Source organism: Ptychodera flava, assembly GCF_041260155.1.
Source record: "Ptychodera flava strain L36383 chromosome 23 unlocalized genomic scaffold, AS_Pfla_20210202 Scaffold_23__1_contigs__length_28996876_pilon, whole genome shotgun sequence".
In the NCBI taxonomy this organism is placed as follows: domain Eukaryota; kingdom Metazoa; phylum Hemichordata; class Enteropneusta; family Ptychoderidae; genus Ptychodera; species Ptychodera flava.
The window spans coordinates 5522277-5538146 of record NW_027248277.1 but is presented as its reverse complement, the minus strand read 5'-3'; the positions used below and the strand labels follow the sequence as shown (position 1 = coordinate 5538146).

The 15870-nt window shown below is 40.1% G+C and overlaps 1 long non-coding RNA gene across 2 annotated transcripts in view; it reads right to left on the bottom strand.

Moving 5' to 3' along the window:
- Positions 1-15870, bottom strand: part of LOC139124061 (uncharacterized) — a 153741-nt gene that overhangs the window by 35232 nt on the left and 102639 nt on the right. The window lies entirely within an intron of this gene.

Sequence of the window (15870 nt, the reverse complement as noted above, 5' to 3'; positions counted from 1 at the left end):
TTTGCAATATTCTATATCTGCTTCTTAAAAATAGTCCTACCTTTTCGGATCACGTATTTCTAATGCCACTTTGATTTAATTTTGAACCTGAGGTTTCATTTCTATCTTTTAACATCCCTGTATTGTTCTGTGGTCAGATAATTTGAAACCGACTGTACGAAACTAAACATTTTATTTTCACCTCTGTGGAAATTTCAGTTTATACATACAAAGTTTTAAACATTCAGTGAAATCACATTGTGCAGGGTTTCTGTTAACTGCAGCCATGGTTATTTTCGCTTGCAAGAGAACGCTTCTCTCAGCAAACCAGGTCTCAGCGGTGAGGATTAGAGTCTATAGTCGAATGTCAGTCCCGTCCCTTCCTCTCCCTGGAGAACGATAGCCGCAACAATCGGTCTCATCCACAGCTTAACACCGACCGACATGTCATTACAATACACCGTGAACTCGATGCCTGTTGCTGTAGAATGTCGACGTACCCGGAAAGACTTGGTTATGTTCGCAATAATGTCACCAAAAAGAGTATGGGCAGATAGAGAGACAGATAACTTCACACACATATATACATACATAGATACATACATAGATACATACATACATACATACATACATACATACATACATACATACATACATACATACATACATAATGGATATCGATCACTTGTTCATAATTCAATAGGGCGTTGTAATAGTATAGGGTCAGTGCTTTACATTTCTAGCTGTTCTAAAATAGTGAATACAAATTTCGTTTATGGTTTTGTTGTTGTTGTTTTTTCTCTCGACTGTCTTGGCTTTTTTTCCTGTAATCTCAAGACTTTTGTGTAAGAATCGTCTGTATCGAGTGGCACAGATGAGAGTTTTCTATTTAATCTAAGAAAGCTAAGCTTATGTTTTGTACAATAGGTGCTCCATTGTTGGCATAATTGAAAAAGATCTTTAGTGCCTGCCAATTTTATGTATGTTGTGGCATTTGCTCGCGACGAGCGTAAGCGGAGGTTGACCGGTGACTATTGACGTGTCAGAAACAGCGAACATTTTATCGCTACTTCGGGTAAAAAGTTCGACCACTACCGGTGATCAGGACCCTCGTCGCCTCATCGAGGCCGCGTGACTCAATCTCTCCCCCTTGCGAAGGTATCTCTGGAATTTGGCGCGTATCAGAGAGAGGACTGTCGACTGAAATCAGTCCCTGCCCGATAGCAAGCAACGTGCGCAGGCAGTAAAATCGCCGATAGAAAGCAGCGATAAGGAGCGATAATTCAACGGTCCAAAGCTCACACTGGCACACACGCAACATTTTCCCGTCGCTTGCTCCCACACGTGGTCTATACTTTGTCCTGTATCGACATAGATCACAGGAAACAACCATGTAAACTTCAAGCTCTCACAGCCTACTCATTGATTAGACTTTGGGGAAAGAGAACTCACATGGCCAGATGACCGACCACGTTTACAGAACTTAAACCACTTTGTGTAACAAATCCACCTCCCTTGGTTCAAAGATACAAACATTTCAGTCAAGCGGGCTTCTATTTTCGTAAGGGTCAAGTTGTCGTCTGCCGACAACTTACATTTTTTTCGCGCCATGCACTTTTTCAACACACACGATACACTTGGAGCATATTCGACTGCTGTTTTACATATCAATAGATGATCAATCTATATAGTGCTACATGCAACGAGAAGGTGAAAATGACGTCACACAGGGCTTTGTCCGGAAACCCACGAGAAACTTCGAATGCATCTGTTAGTTTAAATACTGGACAAAACTTATAGATACAATATTGCTTGCTGAGATCCAAGTTCAATTGCTCTGTAGCTTACCTTTGGTCAGGCCAACAACAAAAAAGAACAACTCAATGTTAAAAATTTACAAAGAAATCCTATTGTCACCATAGTTACGACATTGGTCCGGTCGCCTCTTCGGCTGCACTTCCATGCCAAAGATAAGGCGGTTGACTTGATCCAAAATGTCATAAATAAGCCTTACAAAGCCAGTAAAACAACTCCTGCCATTGTCCACGAGCAATGGAGCAAACGTGGAGTGAAAAAGTTATAAATAGCTTCCTGACAAGCGTTCAGAGAATATGCATTGTTAAACGAAAATACATCATTTTAATAACTGTCATTCTTTTCATCGGTGAAATCGAGGCAAAGTATATGACGCTCAAGGCAAATCGTTGACTCGTATTCTTAGTGGCGATTACAAAGTTTGTTAAGCTGGAGCAGACCTCTCAGATATTTGTTTCCGTAACCATGGAAATGTCGCACCTGACATTTCGGCGGGAGGACCTTTCTTTGAACTTTATCAGTGTGTAAAGGGTCAGTGTGATGAAGTTACTAGTCTATATTTCCATCATTTTAACCCCTTGCGCAGCTCCGGCTTTGCCATCGGGCAATCGTTCGGTCGTACACGTACGCATTGATGCTTTATTTTAGTCCAGACACGGACACCATCGTTAAAACTTGTCTGACGGGATCGATGTTGTTGTCTTGCATCTCTCTAGCCTGATGTGTACTGCCGGGTAGGTGGAGGTTTTGTGCCAGTCACGTGACCTATGTCGAGGGGTACTGGCTTTCCCTTGCTCGGCCGGGCTTTCAACTCAGTGTGCTGCCTGATGGCAATTGTTTTGTTGTTGTTGTTACAGGTTCTACACTATTTTATGTGTTTTGCGCCCTTCTATATCATCATCTGAATTTTTGCTGACTCACGCCCATTCCAAGTCAATCTATTGCGAATATCAACAAACCTCTTAGAGGGCCTGCAGATGCAACTTATGATATTTTTCACTATTAATTGTTTTAAAATGTAAATCACAGTTTCTTGTTCTACTCCCCAAAGCATGTTGAGATAAACAGTATTCAACTTGTCAACTCAGACTATACAATTGACTGCATCGTTATTGCTGAAAGTGAATTCTGGTCCGTACTAGAATTCATGTGTAAACAATACAGTGCATTTTACACGTACAGACGCTATGTTTACAGGTTAACTTTAATAGATGTGTCAACGTGCTTTGAGGAGCAGCTAGCACGAAATTGTAGTTGACATACAAAACAAAGTGAAAATCATCCAAAGTTGAGGATACTGTCCCTTTACGAACTCCTTGAGGCAAAGTCCCCCCCCTCCTTTCTGATAATATCACAATTATGCTTGATTTTATAGCCCTCATTTTCGATAGCACGCACTAAAATGTAACTATAAGTATGTAAGCAGCATCGTCAACAAATCCCAGACCACAGGTCTACTAAAATGCGAACTACTCAAAATTTCCGACGAACGACTACTTTTTCCGGACGGAGTCAACGATTCCGGCTTATGTCGGATTAGAACACGACCCAGGTAGCAATTCGTCATTAATTAACAGGAAATAACGGATCGGTCGGGACCGTCCTCAAGTGAAAAACTTGATCGTGATGTTTACGAGCCGAGTTTGCGACCATCGATACATGATGATTTAGGGACCCTGGAGGGAACAGCGGGCCCGTCGTGCGGCCCAGAAGCCTTAAAGAACACACATGCACTAGCTGGGAGTCTGGTACGCTGATTTACGAGACTTTGTGGACGGTGGAGCTATCTTCCGATTTGTAAAAAGAGATGACCCGTCCCAGACAGACAGAAACGACAGACAGATGCCACGTTTTACGAAACCCCATCTGAAAAACACAATAGGACGGATTTTATCGGGGTCAAACGCATATACCGCGTCTGATTTAAGGCCAAGTGTCAAATGTTTTCAACACTGGTCGCTAATCCCGCCGAAAAATTTACACAACTGTCAAAACTCTGACAGGAACTGTCTGTCAGACTACAGGCTGTAAATGTCACAAAGAGTCAGATGAAATACAACCGTTTGTCGTGTGATTTTGTTGACGAAATTTGCTATTTTTAAAACTTTGCAAGTGACCCAAAACTGATGTAAAGTCCCCGTATGCTACCCTGGGAAATGCGGACGACGTTTTAAAAATGTCGTTCGGAGCGCAAATGCAAAATTACTGTGTCATTTTGACTATAACAACTTGGCCCATGTTGTTCAGATGACAGAAGCATGTCCTCTCAGATTCGGGGCTCCGAAAACTAAAAGTGTTCACCTCTTTGGCAAAAAAGTCAGCTAAAGCACAAAAACGTGCTTGGCCACCGGTATGTTCGTTCGCGCCCAAACTTAGTAGTGTCTAAGCTAAGAGCAACAGTAGTTAGCAAAAATTGACAGTTATGAGGTCGCGAATGTACGTAAAGAGATGAGAGCTACCGTTAAATTAAATGTTACAAAATATAGGCGTGGAAATACATCGTTTTGCGGCAGTTAAGAAATCGTAATACCCCTATTAACTTTTTTATGTACCCGGCCGGTCAGAGTGAGGGGCCGAACTTGAATGGAATACGTTTTCATTCCTCGAATTTGTGCGTCTCAGGCGCGTCGAATGATCACATCTCGCATTTATGGAACCGCGGCAAGTTCTCAAAGACCCGCTCTGCTGCGTGTCGCACATGAATGCACTTTGTTTGGTTTTCATTTATTGGACTACAGTGCGAAGTCTTAAGCCAGATTCCTTCAATACACGTTGGGATTTTCAAACTTTTCGTGTTCTCTGCTATATTTGTTTTTGTGCATATTTGTTTCTGGCGCGTTCATTGCCTGTATAGTACTAAGTCCCATAACACAGATAAAACAAGAGGGCACTAGTTATGATATCTAAAAGGAAAAAATCTGCGATTTTCGTCAAACGATATTTTAAATTTTCGTGTTAGTCTGTGCCAACATTCTGGCTGAAATTAATAACCTCGATGATCTTTTCCCGCCTTTTTTAAAAAAAAATGTTCGCAACGAAGATGAGAAAAGTCTGCGTATGAAATCGGGTAACCGTTTCAACGTTTTGACAACGCCAGTTTTGTATTTCGGAAGACAGTCATTCCAACTTGTTCTGAGAAACGTTGAGAAGAATATTTTTTGGCCAAAACAAAACCCATTATCGTAGGTTAAATGTTGGTACAAAGAGCAACGACTGTAAGAAAATGTGCGCGCATTGGTGGAGTCAAGTTTGGAGGCCAAATAACTAAGCGCTGTAGGGGCTGCCTGACTGTTGCAATACAGCCATTGGAGAGATTTACGACTGGCCTTCGGTAAGTACATAAAAACGTCAAAAAACGCGGCGTAATATGCAGCCCCAGTCAGCTAAATCTAGACACAGAAACATTAGCGATAGGCCGAAACAAGAGCTAGAATAGGACCGATTCTTGAAGATTTATGCGACGACTCTTGGCTGGCAGCAAATTCTCAGTCACTTTGATAAGTTTGGTGTCATTCTGACGTTCCGCGTCTCTTGGAAAGGTCGTCCATTGCCGAATAAATCAGCGGAACTCCAAGGAGTAATTAAGATAGACAAAAAGAAAATGGGGATATGTGCATGTCTTTTTTTGTTTTTTATGAGAAAAGACACAAAATGCAAACGCCACTTTGAACTACAGACCAGTTATTGCTGGCTTGTCTCTTATTTCCGCTGGAGCGTCTGAATCGACGTGGCGAGGGAGTGCGCCCCAGCTTACATAATTTTACTTGGAAGTCAGCAGACGACAGAAAACGGCCCAAATCTGAAGTTTGGCGCTATGTTTCCGATCTCTGAAGACGATGGTGCTTTATCAGGTATGCTTTGATCGTCAGATAACCCTATTGAACCCCGATAACACCGCTCAAGACGATCAGTAATTTGCCAAAATAGGAATACATCAATTGATAGAACACAGCGTGTCTAACAGCCGTACTTGCACTTTGCAATGATGTTGTCCATTTCATAATTCGGTAAAACCTTTCATACCATGCAACCAGAGTCCCCAGGCCGACGAGACGGACTAGACGCAAAATTACTCCGCCGACCAAATTTGCATACCTCTCAATCCGGGCCAATGGGAACGCAGCTTGTCTCAGCCGCGTTAACGGGGACTTGACGACAACCTTGCGTGTGAACGTAAACAACAACAGAAATTAATACAAAATGCCAGTCAAGATGACAGATTTAAACCAATTCTAACCTTCCCAAGAGTAACATAGCGCCAAGCTAACACTTATTGAGTTCGGCTTTCCCTGTTTGGACATGCAAAACTAACTGTGATGCTGTTAACATTGCTGGCATGGTCGAATTTTTCCCTTATCTTTCTGAGAAGTTTTTTTGTTCGTTACGACGGTAGATTGTGCAGTTGTGAGATCATTTGAAGTGTTAGACATTTGTGGCACATGTAGTATGAAAAGCAGACCCTGCAACCACCAAGGCCAGTCGGCAAGTTTTGACACAAAGACGATGGCAATGGGCTGCGTCAGCGGGCACACGTCACACAATTGTGGCAGGCGGCGACTCGGACGCGGAAGGAGGGGGGGGGGGGTTAGATGATCATGAAATCTAGTGGGGCGAAAATAGTCTTGTGAGTAGAGATGTTCACAAAAGCGTCTTCAGGCGGTTTGTGCGTCTACCACCATCGGTGGATGGTTGTGTCAGGCCAAACGGTCGGTATCAGAACACTTGTCTGGTGTTGGAACTGTCCCTGATAGAGCACGTACCTATCTGAAATGAGAGCCCGGCTCATGACCCCGCTTTCTCTGACTGAACCAAAACTGAATCTTTTGTTTTTCTTTCACTGTGGTAAAATGCAGACTTAAGATCGCTCTGATACTCCTGAAGGACCAGTAGCCGTGATGTTTGACATAGTTTCCAGTAAAGTGGTTGTTTGTGAAAAACGCCTTCTACTTCCCAAATCAGTCGACAAGTGGAGTGTTTAGCTTCAGAATACATCATGTGTTTGTTTACTAACTAATGTTATTATTGACAACTAATTGTTTGTTAGGAAATGACAACATTTGTCAGCAATAACTTGCTATGCATGTGACGTATGATTTCGATGAGAAGGCTATGTATAATAAAAAGACCAGTATCTATGACTGTTGATGATTTTTTCACAACTTTTATTCTCTCTATCTATTGCACTCTTTGTTCTACACAACAATTTAGCATGTTGAAACACAAACTATATTTAGAAGCCGGCACAGTACGTGTAGAATGCATTGTTATTGTTTACATTTGAATTCTAGTCCGGACCAGAATTCACTTGTCAACAATAACTATGCAGTATAAACATGTACAGGCTGAGTTGATAAGCTGAATACTGTGTATTTCATTCAACATGCTTTGAGGAATAGAACAAGACGGTGAAGTTAACATTAAAAAGAAGAAATTGTGAAAAAAATCGCCAAAAGTTACCGGTACTGGCGGTTGAATATTTCAATATTACACAGGAGATTTTGGCAGGAAAAGATACACGTGTTCTTGAATGAAAACGCTGAAAAGCTACAACAGTTACTATTTCCTTAATTGTCGAATATGAAAAATTTAGTGAAGTTTCTGTTGGTACAAAATTAGGCATAGTTGATAACTTTATAAATACAAAGTTCTCCCCTTCAGTTCAGCCTACAACAATGCAGGTCAACTGACGCTATGTAAAAGTGAAAGTTTCATTTCCCGCTGTCTCTGAACTATTTTAGAAATCTTCTTTACGTCAGGGCGGTTCAGACTGACACCGTTATATTTGTTGCTCTGTAAATAGCCGTGTGTTTGTGTCTTGGTCACTGCGTACTATCTGGTGCCTTGCACGATCTGTGTTTATCCATCCATCTATCCATGCAATTATTGAAATGATAACAGACGGATGTTTAAATGTTTTTAGATATGTATAATTGCATGCATACATACATACATACATACATACATACATACATACATACATACATACATACATACATGTACATACATACATACATACATACATACATACATACATACATACATACATACATACATACATACATACATACATACATACATACATACATACATACATACATACATACACACACACACACATACATACATACATACATACATACATACATACATACATACATACATACATACATACATACATACATACATACATACATACATACATACATACATACATACATACATACATACATACATACATACATATATGTAATTGCATACGGCCACATACACATACTGCTGGCTGACGTAACGTCTTCTTAAGGTAGTATGCACCTCGAAAGTGAAAGACTTAAACTTTTGCTCTAACTTTCCTCAAGGGATCTTTCAATCATTCTCTTTCAAAATCAAGAATTAAAATAGGGGGTCACCATGCAAATTTTTGTACTAGAGAAACAAATTACCCAAGATTTACCGATATTGGAAATTCAAAATGGCCGCCATCCCTGTGTTAACTCTATGGAGAAAAATAAAAATTTTCGAATTTCGAAAAACTTTGCCGGTGAAAAGTTTTCTTTCACCAAGAGCTTTAAAATGAACCCCAACATGTGGTATATCAGAAGAGAATTGTAAAAGTTTGAGAATCCGAATGTCTGTCCCCGAGGTGCGTTCTACCTTAAAATAACATGACTCGCTTGTTTTCATGTGGTTTTAACAGAACTATGTAATTCCACCCTGTCAACGTACAAAAATGCATACATTCATGTGTAAATGTACTTCAGTTCCACTCCTGGTCCACGTGCAAGCTATTATTACTTAATACTTCAGTCTTACCGCAGACTACAGCTGTTTTAAGACTTGTCGGCAGGTCCCGGCACCCATTACGAAACGCAATAGATATTTAAACATTTGACATGGGCCATAAAGAAACGAAATGTGTTTGTAAGTCACTTTTGAGAGTTTACGACCGTCCACAAAGTCAATAAACTTCTCGGTAAACTCGAAGCACAGAAGTTTTACGATATTTGACAAGAGCGATGAGCGTTAATTTACAATGGGCCGGTCTTAAAAAATACTGGTCGAGCTGATGTTTCGCTATAAACTCTGTCTGCTTAGTGGATCCTCTTCCTGTTATGTCTTGCGTCTGGAATCCCACAATGCTCGCGATCACAAGTGTCTTGCTTTTTCACAAGCATTTGTAGTCTGAGCTTACACTGTAATTTGCTTTCTCGTGGATTCAGAACGGTGAATACGAGGGCCCTGTTACTGTATAGAACAGAATAGCGCTCACTCCGCGCGCTGAGCGGACGTGACACACGAACGCCCAGGCGTTTCTGTCAAAAATCTGGAAGTGATAAAAGTGATAAATACGACAAGCGAAAGGAAATAGCAAAACACGAGGTTGGGGTCAGAAAGTACAACTCTTTAACAACTGAGCGGAATTTCGAGAGATATTCACCAAGACCTCAACGGTATATCCGACTACAATTGCGACTAATCACATGATGGTTGTAGGAGACAATAACCTCTACAAATCTGCACTTAATGTTTGAACTAATGCTACTGGTAAGACTTTAGCTACTGGATGTCGACTCAATAACCATTGCCATAGATGATATTTCAAGGAAAAATGGCGTTTGTGATATTTAGACTAAGTGTGCCTTTGCCCTAGTCTTGTATAGCACAGTGGAACTAAATTCGTGTGTGTGAGAGAGAGAGAGAGAGAGAGAGAGAGAGAGAGAGAGAGAGAGAGAGAGAGAGAGAGAGAGAGAGAGAGAGAGAGAGAGAGAGTAGCTCGACTTACTAGCGTGAAAGTTGAACCTATTTGAGGTTTGGTCATCCTTCGTATTCTTAATCCATGGGCATAATTTATGAGCACTGTAAGATGATAATATAATCGTAATTACGTCGTTACGTCGTTTAATTTACGTATTCTAGCTTTGGGATTCAAGAATTAAGTCAACACTGCCGGAGTTTTGCCACTGACAATCCAGTGAAAGTTTTATTAAATTTTAGTATTTGAGCAAAAAAAAAAAAAAAATCTTCGCGTCCGAGTCAGGATGCCATCTCCTGCAACTGATTTTAGAAAATCAAAATACTGTTTCCATGGAGAATGAAGTATGTTATTGATGATTAAATTTCTCTTCTTGGCCTACGTAAATGAACATGAGATACTGCAAAAGTTTAAAAAAGCTGCATGCTTTGCAGTGTTTTCAGATTTCAATTCAATCGGCTGATATTTAGTTTAGCGCATAAGATATTATAACCATAGTAAATGTAACGAAAAGTTTAAATTCGCGGTATTTTAAAGTAGCGAATTAAATGGCGTAACTAAATCTTTACTGACTCTTTTACAGTATTCGTATTTGAGGTCCTGCATACATGTAAAGATGTAGTATGTATATAAATGGCACATGTGCACGAAATTACAATAATCCAGCGATTAAAAGTTTTTTTCTGGAGCTGGACACTACTTCTATATCGTTTTTATTTGCATTTATTGCCGTTGTGCCGAAATTGATGACGTCAACAGGCAAAATGTACACGTCATGCTTTACACCGGTACGTACACTGTGCACAATTTAACACAAATATGGACACTTTTTATTGAGTTAGTTGAGCGATAGTGGCCGAACATTATTACAATGAAAATAATGATAGCAATTATTATTATACATTAATATGCTTATATTATTTTCATCATCATTATTATTATTGTTGTTGTCATTGTTGTTGTTAATGATGCTGTTGTTCAATGTGTCTATCGGTGCTATATGATAAGTTTCTTGCATGTGGGCAGACGACAAATCAACTTCAAAAGTTAGTTGCACGTGCGGAATGATTACCTGCTTTGTAGCTACTAAAAGCCCATGACGGTAACTTCTTTGTCAAGATCATGCTTTCCCAACACTGGCCTTGTGCCTTACATCAAGATTGGCCTTGTGCCTTACATTTTTTGTTTGGTCAGCACTACAAAACATCTATAGATGTGGTTGCTTTTGGCTTCTCCGTATAGGAAGATTATTGTGGCACAATAACATTATTTGTAACTAGCCCCCACGGCTAAGATAAAAAATCAACTGAAAGTGGACAGTACTTCGCTGTTTTGTGTCAAATTCTGGTTAGGTTGATTAATAATATACATATTTTATTCGACATGGAAAACTGCGCTGTTCCGAGTTACATTTTAGGGATAATGTTCGCACGACATTGTTATATGTTAAGTGTAAAAATTAACCATGGCAAATGAGTGGGAAGAGATTTGCAAATTATTGTCAGGAAATATATATAATTCAAATTGGAAAATTGTCCGGTTATGGTGCTTTTTAATATTATTTGAATATTTTCTGATCTTAAGAGTACAAATTACCGTATCTTGGCCATCTTTATCAGAAGTCTTAAACATTCCATTGCGTGCAGGTCTTGTGAATGTAAACCACGTCACTGTGGCTCTAAACATTTTTACTTTATTCACCTGCCGACAATAACGACGCCCTGTGCGCAGGGCTGTGTCGACCAGGTAGATTTTGAGAATTTCACCGCGCGAGGGAAAAGTATTGTGTACAGAAGGATAATATAGTGTGAAGATTGACATTAAAGGAGAATGCGCTCCGGGGACAGATATTAGGACTTTCAAATCTTTACAATTCCTTTTTAATCTACCACTTGTTGGGCGGTGGGGGCTCATCTCAAAGTTTCTGGATTGAAAAAAGTCAAAAAGGTCAAAAATTTTATTTTTTCCCGTTGAGTTAACACAGGGATGGCGGCCTTTTTGAATTTCAAGTACTGGTAAATTAAACGTGAGGTATTTTTTTCTCTAGTTCCAAACTTTGCACGTCGACCCCTGATTTTTATTCTCGATTTTTATTTTCGAGGTGCAGAGATCATTGAACATGACTTTACCATATTCAAGTAAAAATTGGGGGGGGGGGGACAAATTAAAGAGCACAAACTTTATGGTGATCACATATTGCTTTACTCCAGCGCTTTTACAAATTTCAACAATCAACCGACAGTAACGTAAGTTTGAAAAGCTGAAAATCACACGTGATACGAGAGTAATTGTGCGTTGTTCACGTATGATAGTTGCATGATCTGTAGACATTCTTGAAAGTATTCCGTGCTAATGGATGAGCAAGCGCAAATAGGCGATTATGATGACAGAAGCCATATGAGGAAGGATGTCGCAAAGTCTGTGCGGTTTTACGGCAACAGTGTGTACCCCTTTACCGTATTTGACTTGCGCTGGAGATCGTTTCTTTGTCCGGTTAAAAATGACAAAAATAAGCAAAAGAATCCACATTGAACTTGACTCTTTCGTGAGCAGGCTGTGCGAAGGTGCCCCACCTACTAACATAGCTAAAGGTTTGCTGCATTTCGCGCGCAAATCAGCACAGTGTCAAAACATTAAGAACAATTCTGGTATCGTTCAAATATCAGTGTTTCCTTCAAGAATTTGAGCAAAATAGGGCCTGATCACCTCGACTATTCTAAAAAGAATGCCTCAAGGAAGCAAATGACAACACAGAAGGCAGTGACGAGCAATTTCCGCGATAATATTAGCAGGCAGCTGAAAAGCGCAGGAAACGCGCGGGATTTTCCTGAAATATTCTCAATGCCAATGATAAAAGCCCAAGGCGCGCAATAAAAGTTTTATGGCAAACGTGGAACCGGAAGATGACAGTAAAATTTGTTCTTTATTCAAAGCAGTTCACTATAACGCTATTAAAGATGTGTCTATATTTGACTAATTAAAACCGTTTTCCTGGACTTGTGTGCTCTGTTCGGGACGCACGTGTCCTTTTATAGTCTGCAACCAGAAGACTCTTTATCAGTCAACCCTGCACAGCTTTTGACGACTTGTTTCTAGTATTAAACGCTTGGATACAGTACCCGACTCACTGTTTATACGACACGTTGGTGGGAAATGAAAGTGGCGCTCTATTTCAGAAAGGATAAATATATGAGAGACGAATTCTTCACAACCAGGCTGCTATGAATTGTGGGCCATTCGAACGCCTGTCATGCGCACTGTAAATGCAAGCATATACACACGACGATTAGTTTAATTTGATACTATGATGGTTGCAATTCTCAAATGTTCGCATCTTTTTTCGTGTGAAAATACTACCATATTGTGGGCATACTATGTGATGAGCCTTTTTTATGAGGGCAATCTGGTCGAGGAGTGAATTTTCAGAAACGACATTGATAAATGATACTTAGTGCAGGGATTATGGGATCATATTTCCAGCAATTATTGACGTGTCAACACCGCTTATAACTCGGTCATCGACAACACTGAATCAAATTTATTCTGACCGACTCAATTGACAGCGAACGACAAAATGTGGCGAAGAAAAGCCCGCGCTGTTTTTTGTGACTTCTTTGTGGATGCTCACTTTATTAAAACTGAATGGCAACGGAAAAACTGATCAATAAGTAATGGCGCCTGCATCACACCGAAACAAAATCTAAATGAAATGCATGCCGTGTTCTTCCTGCCTGTCACGGAGAGTTCAAAGGTCACGTAGTGATTCCATTCCACATTTTGCGCACGTTACAACTCTCCTCCAATGATAAATCATGACATTGTCGCTCCTATTCAATGGAATTTTTCCCCTCCTTTATAAATGAGCTTGCTGCCTTTTTGGCCGATTCAATTACCATTGACCGTCCACCGATGTTATACACAAGCTTCCGCCAGGTCAAAGGTCAAGTTGAAATCTTCTGGGAGCAGGAAGGGTTGGGAGAGAACGCAACTTGAATCCCAAAGTGTAATTGATGATTTACTGGGGTTGGGGCTGCGCTCTAAATCACTGCCATATATGCCCCGTAAATCACAATGAATGAATCAACGTTTCGCAGCGTGGCCTGCGATAGCATACGTGATTTAAAACCCGCTCGTTGAATCTCGGATATTTCATCCTCTCGCGCAACAATTTCCCGCGTGAAAGGAAAACACAATGAGCAGACTCCCTCTTCAAAGATCGCCTGCCTCCATTTGAATGAGATTTTCTACAATTCACCTTTCCCTGGTGGGTTTAATTACCATCTGCATCTTGCCATTTTGTTTTGTCAAATATCAGATGTAAAATTGAAAACTGGCCCATCTATAGTAATCTGTATAGTAGTCTGCAAGAGCGTATTTCGAGATTTTTCCTTTGTATCATAACAGTAATTTGCATGACAATGCGATTTATTGAATTACTGAGTTTTAATCTGTTATTACAACACTATCCTTATTATTTCCATTCGAGTGTTCATCATAACTAAATATTGCTAGCATTGAACTTAGTATCAGGCTTTAAGATTGAATACACCTCAGGGACAGATATTTGGACTCCAAAATTTTACCGCACTTTCTGATCTCTGCTTGTGAGGTCCATTTCAAAGCCTGTCCTATTTTTTGTCAAAATCGAAAGTGCGATTTCTGGCCCATAGGTAATACGAGGATGGCGGCCATCTTGGATTTCGATTAAAAAGGTAACATTAGGTAGTTTGTTTCTCTCGTATCACCAAATTTGCATTGGGACCCTTTAATTTCGAAAGATAACAGTTTAAAGTTCCTTGAGGAAAGATTGAGGAAAAGTTTGATTCAGAAAAAACCTTAGGACCAGATATTCGCATTCTCAATCTTTTCAAACAGCAATTTTTCGGTCTACCACTTGTTTGTGGCTCAAGTTCATGGAGTGAATGAACTTTTAAATGGCTACTTCTTACTGTCCCGATAGCGTTAACACAGGGATGGCGACCATTTTGAATTTCAAATCTCGGTGCATATTGGCTAATGGATTTGTTTCTCAAGTTTGCATGGTGACCGCTGATTTTAATTCTTGATTTCTTAAAGGACTTGTTTAAAGTACTCTTAAGGGAAGTTTGAGCAAAAGGTTAAGTCGTTCAATTTCTTGGCGCGTACTACTACCGAAAGTCTTGTAGTTTCGAGGGGTGTTCAACCGGAAGTGCGCCCATTTTTCGTTTCAATAACTGATTCTGTCATTCACTTTCTAATATCGTTATATGTAATTAAACTTGACATTGTTTGGTCTAACTCTGAATGTTATTTCCAAGCTATTGCATTGACCAGGAGCAGCCTTCAAGTCCTGTTCGACGACGCGTGACGAATCTTTTATTGTTCAGTCGTTGTGTACAGGTCAAGTGTACGTCATTCCGTGTGTATCATGTTCAAGGCAGAATATGAGTGAAATTTGTGACCTAAATCCACACATAAACCATACGCTACATATTATACTCGAACAGGCGGTGTTGCCAAGCCGGGTGTCGTCCCTTCTAGCAAGCATGCCACGGTCGACATAGAAACATAATTTGAAACACAAAGGAAAAACACAAACTTAGGAAACATGTTTTGAAATAAATATAAGAATTTCCTTGATATAAACTTAAGTTTATCCGTCGTTTTTCTAACGTACAAAGTTGTATTCAGCCAAGAAACAAAAAGTGGCCGTATAGTCTAACTCACGACCTTCGAACAAGTTATGCTTATAATTATTCCGTTATGTTAATTTACACGCCGTGGCACCAAAAGTATAATGCCACCTATCAAATGCTGTATGTGATTGTAAATATGTCAGATAGTATCCTGAAAACTTGCATTTTAGTGGGCTTAAAGTTGCATGTATAGTTATTTTGAAATTGACCTCAATGATCTGGACAGGTTTATGCAAAAGAGGACGTTCCATTTTTAAGGAGGGATGGGAGGGAGGGATCTCACTAGCCTCTTGCTTTCTCTTGTCAAAACACCTTATCGTTGGTCTTGATGAAGTTTCTGTGGCCGTCACTTCAGAGTACCACCTCGACTAACTTGAAGTGGAAAATTCACCAGCTGGCCCGATTTGTCAACAAAAAGTTGCTTTGCAGATATCCTGCAAATTGTTTCATGTTATTCGGTTCCTAAAACATTACGTGGCGTAACTTTAAATGAGAGATGGGATTCCACACCTGTTTTGTTAGGCAAGGCAACGTTCTTTTACAGACTACCGCCGCCATTTTGAACTTCTGTGGCTGGCAGAGAATCCCCTAGATACTTGCATACTCTTTTCGGATTCAACTGACGCGGTGCATGTTACCAAACATGTCGAT